Source organism: Chenopodium quinoa, unplaced genomic scaffold (assembly GCF_001683475.1).
Source record: "Chenopodium quinoa cultivar QQ74 unplaced genomic scaffold, ASM168347v1, whole genome shotgun sequence".
Taxonomy (NCBI): Eukaryota; Viridiplantae; Streptophyta; class Magnoliopsida; order Caryophyllales; family Amaranthaceae; genus Chenopodium; species Chenopodium quinoa.
Genome location: NW_018744633.1, coordinates 360,633 through 368,030, shown reverse-complemented (window position 1 = coordinate 368,030; position 7,398 = coordinate 360,633). Strand labels below are relative to the sequence as shown.

At 32.8% G+C, this 7,398-nt stretch overlaps 1 long non-coding RNA gene across 1 annotated transcript; it reads right to left on the bottom strand.

Moving 5' to 3' along the window:
• Positions 1-2,771: 2,771 nt before the first annotated feature.
• On the bottom strand, positions 2,772-6,380 carry LOC110701496. The gene is made up of 3 exons (XR_002507351.1): positions 4,673-6,380; positions 3,618-4,056; positions 2,772-3,517 (listed from the first exon to the last, which is right to left on the bottom strand). It is a non-coding gene; the product is annotated as an uncharacterized LOC110701496 (long non-coding RNA).
• Positions 6,381-7,398: the final 1,018 nt, after the last annotated feature.

The following is a 7,398-nucleotide window of genomic DNA, read 5'->3' as shown; positions in this document are numbered from 1 at the left end:
AAATAAAAAGTAGAGTTGATTTAGTCCAAACCCTCAGTCAATTTTACCTTTCACGCCTTGGTTTAAGTATAGAACTTTGGGTATTGTATGGACTCCTTAGAGTGCTTAAAGGAAGAAATAGTGGAAAAATAGGGAGGCTAGTGTTTAGGATAAAGAGGGAGAAGAGAATTATTTGATGATCAAGCTTGTTGATGATTGAAAAAAGGGGAGATATGACCTCTATTTATAGAGCAAAAAGAAGGGTCGAAAAAACAAGATAAGAATTTGAATCGGATAAAACTCTTGCGATAGATAGCAGTTTTTGCGGTTTTTGTTTTTATCATATCTTTTGATCCAGAAATCTAAATAAGATAAATAAGATATAGTTGGAAATATATTGAAGTCTAATTTCTAAACCAATTGGAATCAGATTAAAATATTTTGTATAATAAAATACATGACCGAAATAGTGGGATGATGTCAGTTTTGGATAGAGTTTTTTATTTAATTCATATCTTTTTCGTTATATCTCGGAATTGATATTATAATATATCATTGGAAAGATAATTTCAAGGGCTATCCAACCATATAAAATTTGGATAAAAACTATGATGCACGAAAATAATATATGTCTATCTTTGAACGTCTTTCAATTCGGATATAAATAGGATTTTCAAAATGAAAAGTTTTATTCAATTTCAAACTCGTTAATCTTATCTTTTCAAAAAGGATAATTAAGATATTTTAGAAACTTATAGAAGCTTCTAATTAATCCTAATTGGTTTAGGAATGGGATTAAATAATTTGGACCCTCCACATGATCATTGGGTCGTAGGCAAGGTGGGTTTAAGTTCGGTTTGGACTCAGTTTAATATTTTGGTCATAACTTATTCGTTATAACTCGGATTTGGGCTTATGATATATCATTGGAAATCTATTTTCAAGCCCCATCCAACCAATCATTAGACCCATATTATGGACCGAAATAAATTGGAATAAACGTTTTTATAAAAAAGGACAGGAAATGAATGATTTTAAAGGACTCGAAATGAATTATTTTGGGTTTAAAGGCACGAAAAGAGGAAAATAAGTTATGGTTTGGGGAAATGGGCTAGGAGTTAGGTTGGTTTATGAAATATAAATATGGATATAAGCACTCCAAGATTAAATACTCAACCCGACCAATAATGGCGGTGAAAGGTTGTTCATCATCGGGTTTGGTTTTGGGGAGACATTTTTAGGTGTCTACACTGTCTGTCGACTGATCTTTGGTGAAAGAGATTTGCCCTGATATAAGGTTAGTTGCAAATAGCAATTAGGACATAACATTACGTGAAAAAAATGAAATTGGCACCAGGTCGGGTTTGAACCGATGCCAATGTGGGGGGTGCCAAAAAGTGGTTTAAAAAGGCACTGGTTCAAACCTGTGCCAAAAATCGGAATTGGCACCGATTAACCGGTGCCAAAAAATACCAAAAAAATTTAATTCAATGTTTTTGGCACCGGTTAACCGGTGCTAAAAGTGCCAAAAAAATAAATATATATTTTTTTTTTCTTAAAAATTAAATAAACTAAAATTAAATGAGAATACAAAATATAATTCGAACATCACAATCAATATAATCAAATCTGTTCAAAATATATATAATCAAAAAAATTTCCAGTATATATCAATAAAAAAATTACAACATATAAATCAAAATAAAAAAAATTACAACATATAAATCAAAAAAAAAATTACAATATAAATCAAAATAAAAATTTACAACTTCACAATAAAAAAAAACCTATACAACATCTAAATCAATATACTTGCATCTTGATTCTTCGATTTAAGATCTAAATCCATGTACCTGCACCAATTAAAATAACCAAAATAAATCGATTAAAATGATTTAATTAAGCTGCGAAATTTTTTTTAAAAAAATCCAGAAAATCAAAAAATTAAAAAAGAAAATCAGTTGAAAAGAAAAAAAAAACCCAGAACACCAGTTAATAAGAATTGAACCCAGAAAATCAGTTAAAAAGAAAATCGAAAAATAAAAATAAAAACCAAAAAAAATAATCGATTAAAATAAAAACCAAAATCGAAAAACATAAAAAAAAAAAAAACCCTAGAAAATAAATAAAATTAAATTCAATTAAAAAAACCCAGAAAATAAATATAAAAAAATTCGAATAAACCCAGAAAAAAATTAGAAATCGAAAAAAACCCAGTATTCGAGAAAACAAAAAAAATGAAAATCGAAAAAATAAATTGAAATCAGAAAAAAAAATAAACCCAGAGATCGTAAAACAAAAATGAAATCGAAAATAAAATAAACCCAGAGATCCAAATATAACCAAAAATGAAAATCGAAAAAAAAACCCCAATTAGAAGAGAATTGAGATGGAAAAAAAAAACCTAGGAAAAAAACTTAAAAATCACGAAAATAAAAACCCCAAAACCGCATGCATTAACCCAAAATAATCAATCATTTTAACAGAAAATTAACCCATAAATCAAAATTGAAATCGAAAAACAAAATCAAAATCGAAAAAAACACAATCAAAATTGAAATCGAAAAAAAAAACACAGAAATAGAAAAAAAAAAACAAAATCGAAAAAAGAAACCCAGAAATCGAAATTAAAAAAAAAAAACATAAACAAAAAAAACTATTAAATTCGAATTGTAAAAAACCAGAAATCGGAATAAACAATCAAAATCGAAATAATTGAAATTAAAAAAAATTGAAATCGAAAAACTCAGAAATCGATTAAAATGGTAAAAAAACCAAGAAATCGATTAAAAAATAAAAATCGGTGTTGCATGTTGTTGTCTTCGAATTGTTGGTAGTCTTCAAGTGATAGAAAGGAGGAGGAGATCCAGAAAGATAAAGAAATGAAGGAGATCGGCGAGCAAGAAGGAAAGAGGAGGAGAGAGAAAGAGGAGGAGGAGGAGGAGAGAGAAACGGCTGAAAAAATTAGGGTTGGGGGGTAGTTATATGGGCGGTTTTTTTTTAATTATTAAACGAACCGGTTCGTAAAGGCACCGGTTCAAACCGGTGCCTTTTTTATTTTTGCCACCGGTTTGAGCTGAACCGGTGCCATTTCTCTTTGTTTAAAAACCCGCCCATTTTTAGGCCGGTTTTTGCCACCAGTTTGACCTGAACCGGTGCCATTAGGGGGTTGCCTATTTGTATTTTTCTACTAGTGTAATTTCTAATTTAGTGTTATTTTTGCTATTACATTTGGTTAGAGGAAATTACCAGTCACATAGCGCACGAGCGCGATCTTCTTTAGGTTCATATATTATTCGGGTGGACATACCAGAATTCTTTGAAAATCCTAATCAAAACATTAAGTGGTTATATACTAATAGTAAAGAATCATTTAAGCAATTCAATTTCAGCAATATATGCTTTACCACGGCGAGTATAAGGCTTAATAGCCCTGAATCCTATAACTTGGAATGTTTCTGCCCAATTTCCTAATCTGTCAAAGTACTTTGGAGCCGTAAGGTCATTCCAGAGAGAGATGGTGAGTGGATGATCACAGCTGTTAGATGATATATATATTTTTAGTATCTGTAATTTGTAATGTGTGTCAAAAAATATATATTTCTGGTATGTAGACATTGAGATCATCGAAATGTAACCTTTGATCAGGATAACAATTTCTCGCACCAAGCTTTCTCGCCCTCCATCTTTGCCTTCAACTCTTCTAGGTTCTTCCTCAACATAGAGCACCACACCTACAACATCTGTTGATAAAGAAAAGTTGTTTAGTATTTCTATTATTTAGAATACATAAGGGAATTTCATTATACCGTATCTCTCGTCAGGATCCACTGCACGAGGTATAGTTGCAATAGGTTGATAATTAGGTAGAACTAGTCCAAGCTCTGGATGAACTGGCTGGATCACAGTTCTACTACCAAAAGTCATTTGTTAAGGGAACTGATCAAGGTTAGTCCTCCATTTTTCATCTATAAATTTGATTGATGCAGCAGAAATGTCATACTCAACCAAATATTGCAATGCTTCTTCAAAAGTTTCAATTTGATCTCCAAATAAAGTACCTCGCATCCTATTACCCTATAAAGCAAAGTTTTGGATTTATGATATGGAGCATATTTCTATGATATTGAAATAAGGAGAATTAACTTTTAAATATTTGCTATTTTACATCATATATAAGATTTTTGTCTGAGTGTATAAAAGAGTGCATAAAAGCATTAACACATTAGAAGTTTATTTTATGCATTTAAGAATATATCATAGTTTTAACAGTAGCATGGTAACATGTTTCTTCTAATGCTATTTTAAAAGAAGCTTAATTTATATCTTGTTTATATGTTAGATATAACCAGACTTGCATGATAATTTGAATTATAGCACAGTTTATAAAACCATATCTTAATCCTAGTATACCTTTTTTTTATAAAAAAGCTATATCTTAAATAATATCATATTTTTTTATTATTACAGTAACATGAGCTGAGTTAACCTTGTCTTAACTATATAATTGTTTTAATTACAGCAAAAAGTTTCTTTTTGTCTGATTGTAGTAAAATTGCACCAATACATGATTTTCAAAATCAGGATCATTTAATTGGGTCATAGTAACTATTTATACTTATCAGTCTTTCTATACTATCATGCATGAAACATATTGTAACAAACAGTAACATAAAAATCATTAAATATATACCTTTTCATCTTTTAGGAGCAAAGTCTGAAATCTGACAGTTTTTTTGGAAGATAGTATGTCTCTTCCCTTTACAGCAACTACTATCCTCACTATGTAAGCTTTGCTTGTTGCATTTAACTGATCCAAATATAGATACTCTGGTTTTTGTCTAGGTGTTCTGTATTTTTTATCTGTATATATAAATGTTCATAGAATATTCTGATTAGTAGTAGCTTTATAGAACAATCTACATATTTTTATTCAACACCTTATTCTTGACTGAAGTAAACATGTAAAGCTCAAGGAGTTTGTCAGAGAATATGTTTAAGTACTGCAGGTATGTAAAATGCTACTATGAGAAATTATTGCAGAAAAGATAGATCATACCTTCCATAGCTGATAAGTTGATGTTGAGCTTGTTTCTTTGTGTAAACAAACGAATAATTGAGCAACAAATGCCATACCTCTCATTAGGTATTCTGTACTGCTGAAATTAACACTGTGCATTCCATACTTCTTAGTGAACATTTATGCTGTGAATTCCATTCCTCAACCAGTCACATGTATATATAAATAATAAAATAATAACAGATTTTTTTAAAGAATAAATCTCCCTTTATAACAACCACATATTTAAAAATTTATGTGCACTTTTTGCAAGTGTTTCACTTGCATTTTTATGCAAGATTTGTTGTTAATACTGTTGGTTTGTGGTTTAACTGATTGGTGAGTCATAGAGTCAAATTATGGGGGTTTAATGAGAAATTTTACTCTTATAATGAGGAAAAGATCTTGTCATAGTTGCATGATTATACCAGTAGTTACATATGGTTAGTACTGATCGAAATAGATTAAAGCTTGATATGAGGAAGATCTTTGGAGCAGCGACTTCCATGTACACTATGATGCTTGAGATATTCAGCATGAGTGATTTTTTTTGTATAATGCAGGATTCTTATCAGACAGAAGTTCCTCTATTAGTCCATAATTCCGGTCTTTATTTCTGCCATTCGGATAGAAAAAACATGCTGCCGACAATCAGGGATTATGTAGATAAGGAGAAAAAATATATAATATCACTCATGCTCAATATCTAAAATGCTGAATATCTAAAATGCAATGACGAGAGGAGAGTAAGGATCTTGTAGCAATTGGTACTGTTACATTGCAGTCATGGATGAATTCTTAGAGATTATACAGAGAGCAGAAGACTATCAGCAATGTGATTGTTATAAAAAGTCAGAGCCCAAATATTACTTTCGAAGGACGATAACAATTAACATTTTGGTACCCTGAAGCAAGATAAAAGATTAAATTAAGTTCAGTACAGTTGATTGGAATAAGCTGGTGGGAATGGGATAAAAAAAGTGGGGTGTGTGTGTGTGGGGGGGGGGGGGTGGGGGGGAGTCTCACAGAAACCTAAAGTTTATGCTTTTGATTCAAGGATCTCCTTAAATATATGGGCAATATCAAACAACACCATGACATATACTCTGACAGTCTAACTTGAGCAATCCAAACTCCAATCAACTCAAGCAAACTAAAGATGTTTGAAGACTATAATTCAATATCTGAAAGCTGGAAACCCTCAACTTCAGCTTTTCCCAACTTTTAAAAAACTCTTTCTCATGATACATTTCACATAGAGGTGGCCAGTGAGCCGGGTTGGACCCAGCCCACCCTAACTCGCACGGCTGGTGGGTCACGTGGGTCCGACCCGGTTTCAATCCGGCACAGCCCGGCACAGCTCGGATTTAATCCGGGTTGTGTCGTGGGTCCAAAATTTTCGACACAACCCATTTCAACCCAGCTCAGTTTAACCCGTTTGATTCGACCCAAATCGCACAACCCGTTTTGACTCATTTAATTCGACACACCTAGCCCGTGAACCCACCTAACCCGACCCACCTGGCACAACCCAGCCCGCACGGCCCACCCGCACGAATGACCCACCCAACCCGCACGAGCCAACCCACCTAACCCGCACGCATGACCCACCCAACCCGCACGCATGACCCACCCAACCCGCACGGCCGGCACAACCCGCACGGCCCGCACAACCCGCACGGCCCGCACAGCCCGCACAATTCGCACGACCCGCACGGCCCGCACGGCCTAACATCCATTTTAAAAAAAAAAACGGCTAGTTTTTTGTATCTAACGGCTAGTTTTTTGTATCTAACGGCTAGTTTTTTAAGTGTATGATCATCCATTCTATTTTTCCTATAAATACCAATTCCATTTCACTCAAATTTCCACACAAATTCAAGCTTTCTTTCTCTCTTACTTAAAAATTCTTATTGTTCTCAAATTCTCAAGTGTTATATAGAGTTATATTTTTGTTAAAAAAAATCTCCTTAATATTATTATTAGTATTCTTAAGATTCTAAAAAAAAAAAGTTCTTCTCCATATTATAATTAGTAATCATACAAAAAAAAAATGAGCTCAAGAGGAGGAATGGGAAGGAGTCGAAGTGGTGGTCGAAGTGGTAGCCAAAGGAGTGGTGGTGCAAATTTTTCGTATGAAATTAATACGGAAAATTTAAACCAATTTGTCAATGAATATGGAGATTATGGTTTAGGAGATAGGCAAAATATTCAAACGTCTCCACCACAACATTTCTCCCACGAGTCCCACCAATCATCAAGTTCAACTATGCCACCTCCATCGCAACCAACATCTCAACCTTCATCTCAAGGTAATTTCTAATTAAATTTTTATTGTTATGAATATTTAAAAAAACTAT